This window comes from Ceratotherium simum, chromosome 6, assembly GCF_057802395.1.
Source record: "Ceratotherium simum simum isolate JZ-2026a chromosome 6, ASM5780239v1, whole genome shotgun sequence".
Lineage (NCBI taxonomy): Eukaryota > Metazoa > Chordata > Mammalia > Perissodactyla > Rhinocerotidae > Ceratotherium > Ceratotherium simum.
Window position 1 is genome coordinate 5,913,998 of NC_141905.1, and position 19,563 is coordinate 5,933,560.

The following is a 19,563-nucleotide window of genomic DNA, read 5'->3' on the forward strand; positions in this document are numbered from 1 at the left end:
TTTGTTGTGTTGAGCCATTGAAATTTTGGAGTTATTTGTTACCACAGCATAACTTGGACTGTGCTATCTAATATGGTAGCCATTAGCCGTGTGTAGCTATTGAGCACCTAACGTGTAGCTAGTCCTAATTGAGATGTGCTGTAAGTGTAAAGTACACACCAGGTTTGGAAGTCTGAGTATGAAAAAAAGAATGGAAAATATCTTAATTTTTATATTTATTACATTGAAATAACATTTTGGATCTGTTGGGTTAAATAAAATATATTAAAATTAATTTCAGTTCTTTCTCTTTACTTTTTTTCATAAGGGTACTAGAACATGTAAAATTAGGCATGTGATTATATTTGTGGCCTTATATTTATCTTGGACAGTGCTGAACCCTACCTAGACTAATTCTGTAGTCCTGACAGAAGTTGGGTGTTTGATTGCTAGAGAAGCTAAATGAGTAACACTTTGGATTTGGAGACAAAATGGAAGAGGAATACATTGAAAATGGGGATTAAGCAAAAGTCTACTTGCTGGATCAGGAGATATGCCCTTGCTTCCTGTCCTGTGTCCCTTTTCCCACTTGTTTGCAGAGCACTGTCAGTCAGAGGTGTATACCCTCCATGTAGGAGACTGGAGGACTCTTTTCTAAGGAACTGCATGACTGCAGGGAAAAGAGTAACAGAGCCTGACATTCGAGGGTCTCCATATCTACACAGGCAGGTGACTGCCCAGTTACCCTATGGTGAAGCCCACTAGGTCACAAGCCCCTCCTATACCACAGTGTTGTCTGGTCAGGGTTCCTGTGCTTCACTCTTATACAGACAGCACCCAGGGATCGCCAGATATTTGTTGGAAACTTCTAACAGGAAAGAAACTCCTTAAAGGAAAGATAATAATGGTAGCAATGAGTTGTTCACATGTTAAGATAATGCAGATAATGAGAATACAAGTAAAAGGAAAAAATGAGCACATAGACTTTGTGATGAGGCTCATCTCCAATATTCCCCCTCCTTTTCTCCCAGTATTTTAAGAAGTGTCCTGAAACATGAATGGTTCTTTGTTTAATAATTTAAGGGAGCAGGTGAGAAGGTCTTCTGATGCCTTGTAGCTCAGTTTTCTGAATTTTAAAATTTACAAAGTTGATGGAAGGAAAAGTGTGCTTATACAGTATTCAAAATTCTTCTCAAAATAGAGTTATTATTGAAAAATATAGATAAATGTAGAATTTATTTTTTTTCCTCTGTTGAGAAGTGATTTATATATGCTGAAATCATAGTTTGAATGGAAGAGCGTGTTTTTGTTATCTGACGTATCTGAATTTGAATCCCGTCCCTGCACCTGCTAGATATGGCTCCAAGGAGAAATTGCTTAACCCCATTAAGACGCAGACGGTGAAATAGGATATAATTCCCAAGAAGGCAGGGAATTTTTTGGTTCTTTTTGTTGATTCCTATATCCCTAGGCCTAGAATAGTTCATGGGACACATAGCTAGCACTCAATAAATATGCGCTGAATGAAAAGGAAGAGTCCCTACCTCATATATTTGTTTTGAGGATTAAATGCAATATTATATGTAAAGCACTGGGCTTACAATATGTCTATGTGTAAAGCTATCCTCATACTAAGTACTCAACTTTATCTGTTTATCTTACTTTTTTAGTTCATGCCATCCTCACACATAAACTGAAGAGCTTGATTGCTGCTTATTTTTTTAAAGCTGCTTTAGAAAGGTCTGTGTGTCTGTATTTAAAAATACCATCTTTCGGGCCGGCCCCGTGGCTTAGTGGTTAAGTGTGCGCGCTCCGCTGCTGGCGGCCCGTGTTCGGATCCTGGGCGCGCACCGAGGCACCGCTTCTGTGGCCATGCTGAGGCCGCGTTCCACGTACAGCAACTAGAAGGATGTGCAGCTATGACATACAACTATCTACTGGGGCTTTGGGGGGAAAAAATAAATAAATAAAATCTTTAAAAAAAAAAAAAAAAAAGAAAATAACACATAGGGACAGAGATTGGATTGGTGGTTACCAGAGGGGAAGGGGGGAGGGAGGAGGGTGAAAGGGATAATTCAGTACATGTGTGTGGTGATGGGTTGTAATTAGTATTTTGGTGGTGAACATGATGTAGTCCATGCAGAAATAGAAGTACAATGATGTATGCCTGAAATTTTTACAATGTTATAAACCAATGTTACTGCAATAAACAAAAAATTAAAAAAAAAAAGAAAATAGAATCTTTAAAAAAAATATAAAATAAAAAATAAAAATACCATCTTTCATAACAGTTTACCTGTCTTGGGAGAACTTGTCAATTATACAAAGTTTCAGATATTTGCAACTTGGTTTTTCCTATAAAACTACCTTCTTATTGTCAAATTAGAAATTTACGTTTGAATTCTGGTGCTTCCTTTGACGATGCATGTCATCTCCTAAAAGTGATGGCCCTTTATGACATGAGCTTCACAGATTATTACTGAGGCTGTAGAGATTACTAGCAAGGTAGTAAGTAGTCTTCCGGCATACCACAGAGCTTCCTGTTGTTGAGTGTTGCAACTTGATGTGCATGCCAGCTGTGGAGAAGAAATGATTCTCCCAGCTTCCTCCAGTGCTTTCTTTTATGGTCGTGTGGTAGTTAGGTAGATGGGTTCTGCTAGTTCTGACAAATTAGTGAATCCAGTTGCTTTCCAGCACTTTTCCCACTACTCCATACCTCTCTCCCTGTGCCTAATCCCTACCCTTTAAGTTTTGGAAGATGACTTCACTTCCTGTTTCTTAGAGAAGTTGGAAGGTACCAGATGTAAGTTCTGTCAGTTTCTTCTCCCTGCCTCAGAGATGTCTTTACATGAGTCCCATTCTTCTTTCTTCTGTTTCACAAGAAGTTTCTCTTTGTCGAAAGCTAAATCCTTGTTTTCTGAGACTTCCCTCTCCTTGTCTGTGTTTTCATCCTTGACAGACTATTTCCAGTTAGATTACAACCCTGATCAAATTTATTTCAAATAAAAAGCAAACCAGCAAAACCTTCCCTTGATGCTGCTATTACTTTGAAGCTATATACCATTCTTTTCACCCCCGAACTTCTCCAGATGGCAGTCTGTACCTGAGTAGCTCTTGTCACTGGTGGGACATACTGCTTCCTTGCCATTGCAGTTTTTGCCTTTACCACTTCTCTTGAAGTGGTCAGCGACCCATTTAGCAAATTTAACAGCTTCTTCCATGGTTTTTATTACTTGTCCTTTCTGCAGTATTTGAAATTTTCACTATCTTTTTACTTCTTTTTTTTTTTTTAAAGAACCTCACTTAAAAAAATTTACCTTGCAATACAAAATGTGGAAAATACAGAAAAGTATAAAGAAGATGATTATCCACTGTAATACTACTTCTCAGAGACACTGTGTCACTGTTAAATTTGGGGCCATATCTGTTCCATCTTTCTTTTTAATGCATTAAACAAAAGAAGGATCCTACTGTACCTGTTGTTTTGATAGCTGATTTTTTTTTCTATTTTAATAAATTGTGAGTATATTTCCAAGTACCTATTCTTTTACAGTTTAACATAGTAATCGCCACACAACCTGAGAGTGTTGAGACTGCCCAGGTTGAAATCCCTGCTCCAAGTACTCACTAGCTGTGTGACCCTTGAGCAAGTTACTACTCTGAGTTTGTTTCCTCATCTGGAAAATGGAGATAGCGTTCTTATCTAACTCCTTGAGTTGCTGTAATAAATGAGATACTACATAGAAAATAATTTTTGGCACATAATGTTACCTATCATTACTATAGTATGTGAATTTGCTATAGTTTATTTAGATTATTTCTGTTTTAGTTGTTTTGCTGTCATTAAGAATGTTGTAAGGGGCCAGGCTGGTGGCACAAGTGGTTAAGTGCGCGCGCTCCGCTGCGGCAGCCTGGGGTTCGCTGGTTCGGATCCCGGGCACGCACCGATGCACTACTTGTCAAGCCATGCTGTGGCAGCGTCCCATGTAGAGTAGAGGAGGATGGGCATGGGTGTTGGCCCGGGGCCAGTCTTCCTCAGCAAAAAAAAAGAGAAGGATTGGCAGATGTTGCTTAGGGCCGATCTTCCTCACAAAAAAAAAAAAGAATGTTGTAAGACCATCTGTATAGCTAAGTGAACATCATGGTTATTTATTTCTGGTAGATTTTTATTAGTAAAATATAAAAATCTCGTAGTGAAATTGCTGGGCTAGTGGGTACGTACGTGCTGCATATTGCTGAATTGCCCTCTGGAGAGGTTATTCTCATTTACACCTCACAAGGTTGTACAAGAGACCATTAACTTCATTATATTTTTCAAAAAACTTCATGCTGTTGCCTATGTTTTGTACTGCTCCCCTTGCTAAAATTGAGTAACCATATGATAAACGTGTTGTTTTCCCTCTCTCGTTAAAATGTTGGATTTGTTTGGGAGGGGATCACTGTTACATCATGGTTACCCACGAATATTTCTTGATGTACATTTCATTCATTACTCAGGTCAGCTTAAGCGTAGGTACATATTTAATTTTTTTCTTATTGATTATTAATCTTTCTGTTTTAAAAATAGTCATTTTCCTATCCTAAATAAATTCAGATCTCCATTTTTTATTCATTACCAGTGTGTGTGTAGTTAAAACTCTAATTACCATCCACCCTAATTTTATTATTTTTTGTAAGAATCTTTTAAAACAGCTTTATTGAGATATAATTCGCATACCATACAATTCACCCTTTTAAAGTGTACACTTTAGTATATTCACAGATATGAGCAACTATCACCATAGTCAATTTTAGAACATTTTCATCACCTCAAAATGAAACCTCATCCCCTTTAGCTATCACCTCCCCAACAATTTTATTTTAAAATAATATTTTATATTTATCCTGTTGTCATATCATGGCCAGTTGGTCCAGGATTTGGAAGAGAAAGTACGATTTAGGATTAAAAGTGCAGTCTCTGGAGTCTGACTGACCTGGGTTAAAATCCCAGCTCTACTACATGTTAACTGTGTGACTTTGGGCAGGTTAGTTACTCAACCACTCTGAGCCTCAGTTTTCTTATCTGTAATTTGGAATTAGTAGAGCTACCTGCCTCATAAATTATTTTAATGATTAAGCAAGGTAATAAATTTACAGAACTTGGCACAGTAACTGGCACATAGTAATTGATCAGTTAACGGAGCTCAATAAATATAAACAATGATATCTCTGTTGTGATACTTTTGTTCTTAAATCAACTAGCAAGTGTTTGATGCTGTTAGGCGTTGTTATTAAGTACTGAATGGTGTTTCTGTCAGTGATTCAGGATGTTTTCTGTACCTAGCATCATTTTTATACATTTTGTATTATTATCCCTCATATAAAATTCTAATTACTCTCTGAGAATACAGTTGATTTCCTATTGATAGAGGACAATAATAGTAGCTTACACTTAGAAACTTAGATTTGCCTGACACTGTTGTAAGTGCTAGACCTATATTAACTCGTTTGACCCTCACCTTTCAGATACATGCAATTATTGTCCCTGTTTTACAGATTGGGTACGGAGGAGGCTAAGCAACTTGGTCAAAATATTACAACAGGTAAGAAAGTGGTGGAGCCAGGATTCTAACCTTGGTAGTCAGTCTGGCTGCAGAGCCGTGCTCTTACTTAACCTTGTGTTCCTCTCTTTATCCTCTCCTTCCTAAAAGAATGGTAGGTAAATTTCAAACATCTGGACACCTTGGCTCTTGGGGGTCCTACATCAAGGACTGTGAAGTCTTGAATGCTTAGTTGGAAGGAGAACTCAAGTTAGTATCAATGTCTGCTGTGGACATGGGCTTCAGGGTGGCTATGTGTTTATCATGTGGGTCGGACTATACACTAATTATCCTGCTCCACCACTCTAGAATCCAGCCACAGGTGGGACAATGGCCAGGCACAGTGCACCCTCCCTGGGCCCCCCTGGCCCTTGTAGTAGAATGCCGGTTTGAACTTGCGCCACTCCCTCCTTGCATACTGTTAAGCCCTGCCAGTCTTTAGAGAGCCACTTTAAATTCAACACACAGTGATCTCGCACCTGTGAAGCAATAGTCTTTTGTACTTCTCGGTTAATCATCATGTGTGGTGGTATGACAATATTTCTATGGTCAGCTGGTACTATTATTTAAGCTTTAATATATTTATGGCTGACTCCTCAAGCTGATTAAATGTTGCTTGCTGGCAGGGAACTGTGTCTTAAGTGTTTTAAAATTTACCATACTGCCCTCGGAAGTATTATCAAGTGATCTTTTTTTTCTTTCTCTCTCAATCTCACTTTCCTGTTGATAATAGAGCTATTCTCTGAAATTCAAACGTATCTAGCCTCACAAACTTAGTCCCAAAAGTACACGATGTGTTTTGCAACAAGGTGGGTAGTCCGTAGTCAGGCTGTTGGATTATGTGCATTATATTGGAATAGTTGCTTCTAATTTTCTATCTGAAACTCTTCAAAACCTATTGTTGCTTCTTGTTGAAATCTTATTTGATTGCCCTGGTTGTTGCTCATCTTGCTTACAAGCCCCTCCCTTAGGCATGTGACTTATTGATTTAAAAGACAGCGCTGTTCAGTAATTAACTACTTTCCTCTCATCACAGAGAGATGAGAACTTAAATGCAGGCTTCCCAGCTAAAACTTTCTTCACTGTGTATTTACCCACCTACGAACATGTAGCAACTCTGTCTCACACCTGGCCTTTAGAAGAAATATCTGTCGTCCATTGCCTCCTCCTATTGGAAGTGATTAGTTTCCATATTCCTGTACAAGTGATAGATTTTATTTGGGTGCTGTTAATTAAAAAATTATTTTCTGTAATTTCTAGAATATCATTTGTTTAGTCTCATCGATGCACACATTTGGATGAATGACAGTGGGGTACTTAATGAAGATAGTTTTGAAGTTTTTAGTTTTGAAGTTTTTAGTTAAATAATAATTAAGCCAAATACTATACAACAGGTTAATTGGATTAAATTGTGACATAACCAGTACGTCCTTGAGGTGACAGGTGGTTATCCATTTTCATGAAGTGTAATTAGTTTTTTAAGAAACTATCCCTGTTTTAAAGGAATTCATTCCATCCTTACTACCTTGCCTTAGCAATCCTGAGAAATACAGGTATGCATCATTAAGAAATAGATCTGTTCTGAGAAAGAAATTTTAAAACGTTCTTCTATTTGATAAATAGGACATTTAAAAATACTATGTTCTAATGTATCAGTATGATTATATCTATTTCAGCAGTGTCAAATAAAGTCTTTGTAAATTATACATAGTACAGCTGACTTGCCAAACAATTTTAAAAAAGGCCCATATGCCCCTGGATTGATTATGATACTCTGTTTCTGAAGCACAGCTGTAATCTTGACCTTTTAAGCAAAATGTAATTTTTTGTCCTGTTGAACAATTTATAATTTACAATTTCTAAGAAAAAAGTTTTAAAATTTGCTGATGGAGGAAAGATCTTGGGGACTTCTTTGTAGATCTGACAGTATTGGATTTTAATAAGCTCTGTCATATTTGTATTGTTTACTAAAACCTGTGTGTAAATTTATCACTTATAACTGATAAAGTACATATTTTCCCTCAATTTTTTTACTTTAAAAACTTTCAAATTGATATAAAATTTGAACAGATAATAAACACCCACTTCAGTTAGATTCACCAGTTCACTTGCTAACGTTTTGCCTTGTCTGCTTTCTCTTTCTGTTTATAAAAACACACACACCTTTTTTTTTGAGCCATTTGAAAGTAAGCTGCAAACATCTTGGCACTTCACCCCTAAATATTTTAGTGAGTGTATCCTAAGAACGAGGTGGTTGTCCTTAAGAGCTACATTATCGTACCTAAGAGAGTTAATATTAATACAATAATATGTAATATACTGCCCTTATTTAAATTTTCTCTGTTTTCCCTCCAGAAGTGTTCTTTATAGCTATTTTGATTTTTGATCCAGGAACCAATCAAAGAGTATATATTGCATTTAGTTGTCATATTTCTTTAGTTTCCTTTAATTTAGAGTAAGCCACTATTTCTAACCCCCGTCCCTCCCTCACCCTCACTGTGGTCTTTTATGAAATCTCATCTAGTTTGTTTTTTTTTCTTTTTTAAATAGGATACCCTACAATTTACTGTTTGTATTTTTGTATTTCATGACTAGATTAAAGTTAAATTTTTTTGGAATGGGTACTGTATAGATAGCATTGTGTATTTTCCATTGTGTTATATTAGGAGGTCAAGTAAATTTTTTTATTTTTGTTTTGTATTCTGATAGCTTAGTATGTGTTTTGATTTATTGCTGCTAAAGATTTGTGATACTGTGTCCTTAAATTTCACAATACAATTTTGTAGTGCTTTACTCTTAATTTTTAAAAACTGTTACGATAGATTCCAAAAATAGAGGAAGATCTGTAATAGATATCTGTGTACCTAATACTCAGATTTTAAAAATACTGACATTTAACCATATATACTTCAGATTAAAATGAAATTTTTATTCTAAAATCTATTTGACATACAAGGGTATATATAATGTAGATGTATATTTTACAAAGTAATAACAATAAATGAATATATCTGTCCTAACCTCCTATCTCAAAAAATGTAAGGGCGTCTTTGAACTTCAGGCCTCAGGACAATGGCTTCTTTGTCCCCAGAAGAAACCGTCATCCTAAGTTTCATGTTATTCTGTCACTTTTTCTCACTGTTGTATTTTCCCTTTAATGTACGTTTTTTTGAACTTTATATGAATGGAATCATACCGTATAAATGTAGTCTTCTTGGACTTGATTTTTTTGTTCAACATTATGATTTTGAGATTTTGTTCATATTGATACACTTATCTGAGGTACATTCATTTTCACTACTATGTGGTAATTCTGTTATATGAATATATTACAATTTATCCATTTTTACTGTTGTTGGACACTTGGGTTTCCTCCAGTTTTTACTATTAAGAAAATGCTGCTGTAACTATTCTCGTACATGCTTTCTGGTGGATATATGGAAAAGGTTCCCTAGGTGATATACCTAGAGCTAGAATTTTTGGGTCTTTGGGTATGTACACTGTCAACTTTACTAGGTAGAGGCAAAAAATTTTCTTGTAAACAGTTGTACATTAAGCCAAATAAGGAAGTCAAGAGGAACAGGTTTGTGAGAAGATGGAAAAACAAGATAATGAGTTCTGTTTCATGTATTTTGAGTTTTAACATCTCATTAGAAATGTTGAGTAGGCATTTGAGATGTGTTTACAGTTTTTAGCTCCACCCATCTTTGTTTTTCCAGGGTTGACTCGTTCAGATGGCTCTATAATATCACAGCATAAAAATTTTTCATCATAATAGAAGATCTGTTGAGTTTTTATGTCCTCAGTCTCAGACTGTTGTATGCAGCCTTTTTATTTTTATAGACCCTGAAACAGAGAGCTACAATAAGCTAGTTTTCTGGTTCCCAGAGATGATGTAAATGAAAAGTGGGGAGAGGGTGTTGTTATATTAGCAAATGTGCGTTCTAGATAGCTATTAGCAAGAGGGAGAAAACTTTAAAAAAAAAATAGGGATGCAAGCTAAAACAAACAAATAAGCAAACAAGCAAGTAAATGAATAAATAAGTACATAGCACTCTTCTGAGACCATTTAGAACTGGAGCAAACAGCACTACACATTAATAGTCTCTGATGATTTCACTATATTGTAGCATAACTCTGTAGTTGGTGTTCATAATGTTAATGCTAAACATTCTTTATAAGTCATTTGAGAAGGTGCAACGATGCATATTTTATTTTATTTTATTTTTTTAAAATTTTTTAAAGATTTTATTTATTTTATTTTTCCCCCCAAAGCCCCAGTGGATAGTTGTGTGTCGTAGCTGCACATCCTTCTAGTTGCTGTACATGGGACTCGGCCTCAGGATGAACGGAGAAGTGGTGCCTCGATGCGCACCCGGGATCCGAACCCGGGCCACCAGCATCGCAGTGCGCGCACTTAACCACCAAGCCACAGGGCCGGCCCACGATGCATATTTTAGAAGAATTGGTGAACCCTTAGCAATCTAGAATCAATTCCTGGTGATTCCTGATAAAAATTTTACTGTTTATATGTAGTGAAACTATTCAGAGGAACTTGCTCCATGGTGCTTTTACCTATCAGCTAATAAAACAAATGATCTATTGATAATTTCTCAGAATTCTACAGGAAAAAAATAGGTGATATATATTTTTCCACTGACAGAATTGGATTTACTTGGAAAGAGAAAGATGTATCAAGTAATTTAAATATCTTATACTGTGAATATTATGTTAATAAATTATAGAGAAAAATGAAAATAGAGAAGAAGTTTTCATGCTTTATTGTCAGGAAGGATAAATTGAAAAAGAATGTACAGGTAGATAATTATTTGAGGGTTCGTTCTGCTGCAGGTGGCTGCATCAAACTTGCTGCGTTTGCTCACCCTAGAACAGATGGACACTCTCCTGGGAGTTGCCACTGCGTCCCAGAGCCTGAGAGTGAGGGATACAGAGGGGCCTGAAGACCCAGAATTTGGTCTGGGAACTGCTGGTTTCTTTAGAACTCTATTGTGAGGACTCCTCATTCCCACAGGATACTAGAAACCACTGCAGAATGTTTCCTAGCTGATTTGAAAGAAATAATGTATCTTGAATAGTTTTTGAAGTTATTTTGCTATTCAAAATCTAATTTAAAGGAGAGGTAAAAACAATATTGTTAGAAAGTAAGGTTTAAAAAATGTTTAAATTTGAAATAATTATAGATTCAAAGGAAATGGAAGAATAGTAAAGAGAGGTCCCTTGCACCCTTCACCTTCCCGCTATGGTTAGGTTACCTCATACTACATGTGGTACAATATCAAACCAGAAATGGACATTGGTGCATTTTGTATGTATAGTTCTGTGCTATTTAAACATACATGGAGATTTGTGTAACCAACACGGCATCAAGACACGGATTCCATCACCACAAAGATCTCCCTTGTCCTACCCGTGCACCTGCCCCTCCCCCCCCCCCCGCTGTGACAACCATTAATCTCTTTTCCATTTCTATGATTTTGTCATTTTGAGAGTGTTTTATAAATGGGATCATATAGTATGTGACCTTCTTTTTTTTAACTCAGCCTAATCCTTTGAGGTCCATCCAAGTGGTTGTGTGAATCAGTAGTTCATTCCTTCTTATTGCTGAGTGGGGGTTCCATGGTGTGGATGTACTATAGTTTAACAGTTCACCTTTTGAAGGACGTTTTGTTTTTTCCAGTTTTGGGCTATTAAAGATAAAGCTCATGTGACTGTGCATGTTCATTTCTTTGGGACAGGTACCTAGCAGTGCTGTTGGTTACGTGTAAGTGTATATTTAGTTTTTAAAGAAACTGCCAAACCATTTTCCAAAGTGACTGTGCCAGTTTACATTCTCACCAGCAATGTATGAGAGATCAAATTTCTTCACATTCTTGCCAGCACTTGGTACTGCTACTGTTTTTTATTTTAGCTGTTCTAGTAGGTATGTAGTGATACCTCAGCACGGTCTTCATTTGCATTTTCCTTGATGGCTAGTGTGTTGACTGTATCTTTTCATGTGCTTGTTTACCATCCCAGTATCTTCTTTAATGAAATATCTCTTCATATTCTTTGCCCATTTTCTAGGTGAATTTTTTTTAATGTTGAGTTTTAAGATTTTACTGTATGTTCCAGATGTCCTTTGTCACTTATATGGTTTGCAAATATATTTTCCCAGTTTGTACTTTGTTTTTCATCTTATTAACAGGATCCTTTGCAGAGCAAACTTTAGATTTTGATGAAGTCCAGTTTATCCATTTATTTCTTTTATGGATCATTCTTTTGGTGTCTTTCTCCATTCCCACCCTCCACCCCCAGTATTTATTTTCTGTCTCTATGGAATTAGATATTTTGGATTTTTTCATATAAATGGAATCATACAATATGTGGCCTTTTGTGTCTGGCTTTTTTCACTTAGCATAATATTTTCACGGTTCATCCATGTCATATCAGGGTTGGTTCTTTTTATGGCTTCATTTGTTGTTATAACTGAATAATATTCCATTGGATGGATAATACCACCTTTTATTTATCCATTCTTCAGTTGATGGCCATTTAGGTTGTTTTCACCTTCTTGCCTACACTCAGAACAGTTGGTGGGTACCCTTTCAGCTCTTCACCTTCCTTACACGTGTTGCATGGGCACACACACATACACACATTCCTGTAATATGTGTATAGTTTTTTTTTTATAATGGAGGAGTGACATTTTATAATTTTTTTAACTTAAGGGTATTTGGGATATCTTTCCATGTCAGTAGAAATAGATAAGATGTATTTCATTCGTTTTTTTGTTGTTGTTGAGGAAGATTCGCCCTGAGGTAGCATCTGTGCCAGTCTTCCTCAAGTTTGTATGTGGGTCGCCGCCGCAGCATGGCCACTGACAAGTGGTGTAGATCCATGCCTGGGAACCAAACCCGGGCCGCTAAGCGGAGTGCACCGAACTTAACCGCTGGGCAGTGAGGCCAGCCCCTTCATTCTTTTTAATTGTATGGTGTTCAGTGTTGCTGTTTAGCTGATGCCACACTGATAAACCATTGGGTGACCTCCTGTTTTTCTGTTTTATATAACATTGACAGTAACTATCCTTATAAAGGTGTCTTGGGGCCAGCCCCGTGGTGCAAGCGGTCAAGTGCGCCCGCTCTGCTGTGGTGGCCCGGGGTTTGCCAGTTCGGATCCTGGGCGCGCACTGATGGACTGCTTGTCGAGCCATGCTGTGGCGGCGTCCTGTATAAAGTAGAGGAAAATGGGCACAGATGTTAGCTCAGGGCTAATCTTCCTCAGGAAAAAAGAGGAGGATTGGCATCAGATGTTAGTTCAGGGCTGATCTTCCTCACAAAAAAATGAAAAATAAATAAATAAAGGTGTCTTTGTGGTGCAGAGCTCATTTTACCTACTTTTGGATTTTTCTCTTCACTGTCACTCTTCATCAGTTATTTATTCAAAAATATATAGATTATCTCCTATGTACTGATCACTGGACTATGCTTAAAACAAAGGAACACAAGCATTAGTAAAATGCTATTGCTCAGACGTTATCTTAATAAAGAAGATATACCTATAAATAGATAATCATAATTCAGTATGACACATGCTACAGTGTGTTATTACCAGACTCCTGTGGAACAAGTAGCTACCTAGGGAGTGGGGAGGATTCCATAAACGAGGAGATATTTGAGATGGATCTTTGTGAGGACAAATGGAAGTTCACTTGGCAAAAGAAAGATAAGAACATTTTGGTTTTTGAATTAGAATAGCAAGTTTGAAGAAAGGAAGAAGCATTAAGTAGCCTGGCATATTTAGGAAATAGCAAATAGTTTAATATTGCCAGTGGGAAGCTTTTTGGCAGAGATTGTAGCAGAAGATAAAGCAGGTTAAATAGATTGAAAGCAGATTACAGTCATGTACTGCATAATGACGTTTCTGTCAATGACAGAACGCGTGTACGGTGCTGGTACCACAAGATTAGTACCATACAGCCTAGGTGTGTAGTAGGCTACACCATCTAGGTTTGCGTACATACACTCTATGATGTTCGCACAACGACGAAATCGCCTAGTGATGCATGTCTTAGAACATGTCCCCGTCATTAAGCAACGGATGACTGTATAACAATCCAAGAATGCCCTCCTAAAGAATTTGGACTTCATTTTGTACATAATTGGAAACCATTGAAAATTGTAAAGCACACTTTTATTTTTTTATTTTTAGTATGTTGTTAGAGTTGTACTGTGAATATTTTAGAACATTTCCATCACCACCCAAAATTTCCCACTTCCTTCCCTTTCTCTAGGCAACTACTGCGTTGCTCTCTATCTCGAAATTTGCCTTTTCTGAACATTTCATAGACGTAGACTCATACAATATGTAGTATTTTGCGTCTGGCTTCTTTTACTTAGCATGTTTTTGAGGTGTGTTCATATTGTAACACATATCAGTATTTTATTCCTTTTTATTACCTGATAGTATCCCATTGTATGATCATGCTACACTTTGTTCATCCATTCACCAATAAATGAACGTATGGATTGTCTCCAGTTTTTGGCTATTATGAATAGCCAGTTTATGGCTGAGAACATTTGTATATAAGTCTTTGTAATAGACACGTGTTGTCATTTCTCTTGAGTAGATTTCCGTAGAGGGAATTTGGATCATATGGTGAGTTTATGTTTATATTTAACTTTTTAAGAAATTGCCAAAATGTTCTCCAAAGTGGCTGCATCAGTTTTCAGCAATATGGGAGAGTTCCCATTTCTCCATGTCCTTACCAACACTTGGTATTGTCTGTCTTTTTGATTATGGCCGTTCTAGTGGGTATGTAGTGGTATCTCAGTATACTTTGAATTTGTATTTTCCTAATGACTTACGATGTTTATAATCTTTTCATGCAGCACAGTTGTATTTTAGAAACACAGGTACAGTGAAAGAAGTAAAAATGGAGGTGGGCTACATGCAAGATGAGAGCCAGCACTAGATGTGTAGAGATATCAGGGAGACAGATTTTTAAGATATAGCAGAGTTAGAATGGGAATCATTTAGTAACTGCCTAAATATAATAGGTGTAGCAGAGGGAGGTGGGACTCGTGATCCCAAGATTTCCAACTTTGACATTTGGGTAGATGGTACTGCCGTCAGCCAGAAAAGTGAATAGGGATGCATAAACAATTTTTCTGCTGGTAGATGATGGCTCTTTTATTAATATTGTTCTCTGATGTGCCACTGGAATAAATATTTAGTTTGGAAATGTGTATCTAGTTCAAAGGAAGGATGTGTATTGAGATATAAATTTAGGGGAGTTATTGTATAGATAATAGTGACATTCATGGAAATAAATGGTGTGTGTGCTCCTAAATCACTGTATCCACTGGGTTACTTTTGGTAACTGAAAATTGCTTAAACAATGAAAGGATTTAATATAATATAATAAAAAGATCCAAGTTAATGAAATGGTTCTAGGATTAATTCATTCAAGCATAAAAACATCACCAAGGACTCAGGTTCTTTCCATTTTTTAATGCTTCAATTCTTTATCTGTTGGGTTGTCCTCTTAGGCTGCCTCCTTCCTCATGGTCCTAAGATGCCTGCCATAGTTCTGCTTGACAGATTCAAACCCAGAGTGGCCTGGAAAGAAAAAAGGGTGTTTTCACCTGAGTGTCTTTTTTTCATCAGCGGTGAAAACCTTTCCCAGAAGCTCCCCAGCAAACTTGTCTCTTGTCTTATTGACCAGAATTGCATCAGATGCTTATTGGTAATCCACACATTGGCAAGGGGAATGGAAATTGCCACAGTTGGTTTAGACCAGAGCTTTCTAACCTCGGTGTTAAGGCATCTTTTTCTCGTATCTGTTTTGGAAGAAGCTTTTTCCCCTGCCTTTTAGTTCTCTGCTGTAGTTCAAATAGGTAAGGTTTTCTAGACAACTCAGTTTCGTGTCATTGAGTTGTTGCTATTCAGTACTTCAGATCAGGTTATATTTGTTGAATCCTACTCTGTGTCGTCAACTTTGCTAGATTCTAGGATACAGCAGTGAATAAGAAACTTACAGTTTGCTATGGAAATGCGCTTAAGTAGAAGAGTGCTATGATAGAATTGTACACTAAAGTTCATTTGTATTATGGGTTTAATACCACTGTTTATATCTTTGGTTTTATGAGAAAAGACATCTGAGTTTCAAAATCAAGCTTATATTCATCTTATAAATGAACTTTTTGAACATTTAGAATACAACCTGTTCATAAGTTGACCCTCTTTTTCTGTCTTATGTGGTTACATGCTGTATTATAGAAGTACATGATAAACTAACCTAAATTATACTGTTCATTTGAGTTATAGCTAAATCTGTATTAAGTTTTTCTGAAGCATAATGTTTGAATTTTCCAGTTAATGTACCGAAGATTTTAACATAATACCTTTAGTTTAAGATCCCAACTGAAATGTTTTGTAAAATATTATTTTGTAATTTGGTTTTGATTTTTTTAAATGGTTATATGAATGCAGCCTATAGTGTTTGCAGCAGTATTTGTACAGTGGGGTGTTTTTTGTGGGAGCTAAGAGAGGAGAAATGAAGATGAGGAAGAGGGGATTTGGAGTGATGGAAGGAAAAAATGTACAATCAGTATTGCTGATGCTGTGAATACTAAGAAATCCACTACTTTTTGAGATCTGGTACAAACTCAAAAGTAACCTTAAATTTTGTCTTAGGCTGAGTATATTTATCAAAAGCATATTTATGCTATTCTTTTCTATAAAGTAAATCTTACTGATATAGGAGTTAATGGGTGATGTTCTAACACCTCAGAGTCAAAGATGACTATAATTTCCACAATTGATGTTTGTCACTGATGAGTTCTATATGGTTAGTGATCTTTAAAGGACCCTGGTGGTTTAAGATTTTAACCACTTTATAATTTTGAAAACCCAGAGGGATGTGTACTCTTTGATGGCAGAAAAAGATATTTTGTAGAGGCAATGTGGGATTAAAATAAACGTTTCACATTTGTTTGCAAATACTAACTTTGAGGAAATTCTAATGTTAGCTCTGAATTACAAAATATTAGAATATATCTGGAAAGGTTTGATTTCATTTATTTTGAACCATTAAGAAGCTCTGATGTGTTTTTAAAAGAATTACCTCTTCCTTAGTGTGTTTTCTAGAACTAACAGGCTTGAAAATTTCAGGCACAAAATTTTTGGTGAAGATATTACTTGTACTAGTTTAGTGTTCAGTTTTGACTGGATCCCTCGTGGTGGTTAAACACAAGTTCATAGTGCTGAGGCCTCTAGTAAAGTACCTTGTCAGTTAAGTGATTAAAGTTATTGGAAACATTTTGCCTGTGTAAATCCTATTTCTATGCATGTATGTATTTATAGATCTCTGCTTATAGGACTGTAGCACTATATTGCAAAGGTTAGGAAAAGCTTTATTTTATTCACAGGATTTCTGGTTTGTAACAAGTGATCTGCAGACCTGTCCTGTGAGGCACATTCTGTCCTTTGATTGTCTTTTGTTTACCTCTTAGTAGAGAAGTCAAATCTTACTTGGTTTTCCCTAGCCCATCTTCAATTCAGTCTTTAGAGAAGGTTTTCTGAAGTTTATGTTTTGTCGTGTATTTGTGCATATGAGAGAATGGAGGGAGGATAGACGTTTCAGGATCTTGGACTTTGAAGATGATATATTTGAAGATTCTTTTTGATTATGTATTTTCCTTTTTTATGAACTTTAGATTTAGACTAAAGCTTGAAACTTTTTTTTTCACATCAAGGAAACAGTGTTGTAATAAATAGTGCTGTAATAAACAATGGTTGGTAAGTGGTTTATCTGTTAATTTTATTTATTATTTGATCCATTGGAAATATCTCATAGAATCAGGCCATATATATATATTTTTTTTTTAATAATTTTATTTATTTATTTATTTTTTCCCCCAAAGCCCCAGTAGATAGTTGTATGTCCTAGCTGCACATCCTTCTAGTTGCTGTATGTGGGACGCGGCCTCAGCATGGCCAGAGAAGCTGTGCGTCGGTGCGCGCCCAGGATCCGAACCTGGGCCGCCAGCCAGCAGCGGAGCGCGAGCACTTAACCGCTAAGCCACAGGGCCGGCCCGGGGCCATATATTTTTAAACATAGTCACTTTGATGGACTTAACCTTTATGAGAATGAGTTAATGTGAGCTTTGTTTAATATAGTGATTGCTTTCCCTCTCTTCTTCCACACACAACCTTCCACACACATTCTGTGTTGACAAACAATGGCTTTGGAGGAAAATCTTTATGCAGTTTTTAAAATGGAAACACATTGCATTTATTTTTTTCACTTAGGAAATAAGGGAAAATTTTTAATAAGACTATGAACGTCTAAGAAAGGAAAAACCTAAATACCAGTCTCCATTCCTGCCTTCCCCATTTCTTTGAGTGATTGAGAGTTCTTTAGTCATATGAATACCCTGAAAAATGTAAGGGACCTGGTTAACTTATAGGTAACTAGTGCATTGAGAAGACTGTTCAAGACTCCTAAATGCGCACAAAGCATTGCTAATTGCTTTCAGGGTCAGTCTGTGACATTTAGCATGGTCCTATGGCAGCCTGTCTGCTGAGTGGAGACTCTTGTCTTTAAGAAAGGCTGCTATCTGATATGTTAGACCGTTTCAGGTTGCCCCACTTTACATGAATTCAGTCATTATTGCCAAGACTACTAAACTTCAGTGTGATGTAAATGATACTTCTAAGTGTACTTGAAGACAAAGGCATTTTGACCTTGCAGTGGACATAGGTAATGTTCATACAGCTTAAAAATTTTCCTTTTTAAATATGAAACAATATTTTGCTATTTGAGGTTTCAGTTAAAAGATACATTCGATGAAATTATTTTTAAGATCTCTGAGTAAATAGCACACCTATCTTTAAATAAATTAAAAATTTTAATGATTTCCATTTTGTAGATTTACAAACATTGTCTCTTAAAGCAGTAGGGTACTAACGGCAGTGGTAACATAGTTTAATCCTATCCCATGGACAAATGCTTGACCCTCGCAGTTCCTAATATTCTAGGTAGAAGTTTGGCTGAAATTAAAACTGCTTACCGAGACTTTGTGATAAAAAGTGAAAATAGGAATACTAGCTGAGTGATCAAATACATTGTTGCTTGAGTAGGAATCTGAATGTTATAGACTTGTAAATTTTAGTGCTGCTTCTGGCTATTCCTGTTTTTTCAATTCAAGATGTGATTTTTTTTCCCAAAAGTCTAAACTAATACAGAAATTTTACATGTGAGTAATTTTTTCCTCAGAAGTACTGTTAGCTTTGAAAGGTTGAAAATACTCAAAATGGGAAACTTCTTTGGGCAGAGGTTGGGAAAATGGTAAAGTGATGTTTCTCATGTACTGTAGAACTTTTCATTGACTTTACTTTGAAAATATATAGTTTTACACATGATAAATTTTTAGTATTGCTTCTACGTGTGTTATTTTGACAAATAAAAGTGCTTTCAGTTGTAAATCAGTTCTTTTTTTTTCTAAACAGATTTATGAAAATATGCATCAGTTTAATACTGTCTTGGAATTCATGAGATGGAAGCATAGGTCAAAGCTGTTTGGAGAAAATTGGAAGTACAGTTTTATCTAGCCACATCTCTGAGGTAAGGAAAAAACTTTTAAGAAAATAATGAGAATAGTATGAAAACTGTCATTTCTTAACAATTGAAAATAGTCCTTCTCAACCCAAGTGTCCTTCAACTGATGATTGGCTAAAGATGTGTTGTATATATACAATGGAACACTACTCAGCCATAAAAAAAGACAAAATCGTCCCATTTGCAACAACGTGGATGAACCTGGAGGGTGTTATGTTAAGTGAAATAAGCCAGACAGAGAAAGACAAACACCGTATGATTTCACTCATATGTGGAAGATAAACAAATACATGGATAAAGAGAACAGTTTAGTGGTTACCAGAGGGGAGGGGGGTTGGGGGGTGGGCACAAGGGGTGAAGGGGCACATCTATATGGTGACTGAC

At 36.4% G+C, this 19,563-nt stretch overlaps 1 protein-coding gene across 6 annotated transcripts in view; it reads left to right on the forward strand.

Annotated features, from left to right (window-relative positions):
* The window catches only part of BMPR1A (bone morphogenetic protein receptor type 1A), a 152,043-nt gene that overhangs the window by 64,419 nt on the left and 68,061 nt on the right, over positions 1-19,563 (forward strand). For 4 of the 6 annotated variants that reach the window (XM_087431807.1, XM_087431806.1, XM_087431803.1 and 1 more), the window contains exon 2: positions 19,071-19,185. The exons of 1 other annotated variant lie outside the window; for it this stretch is intronic. The gene's annotated coding sequence lies outside the window, so the exon portion shown is untranslated. Of the gene's footprint in view, positions 1-5,514; positions 5,562-19,070; positions 19,186-19,563 lie in introns of all 6 variants that reach the window. One more of the 6 variants, XM_087431805.1, reaches the window with a different exon arrangement.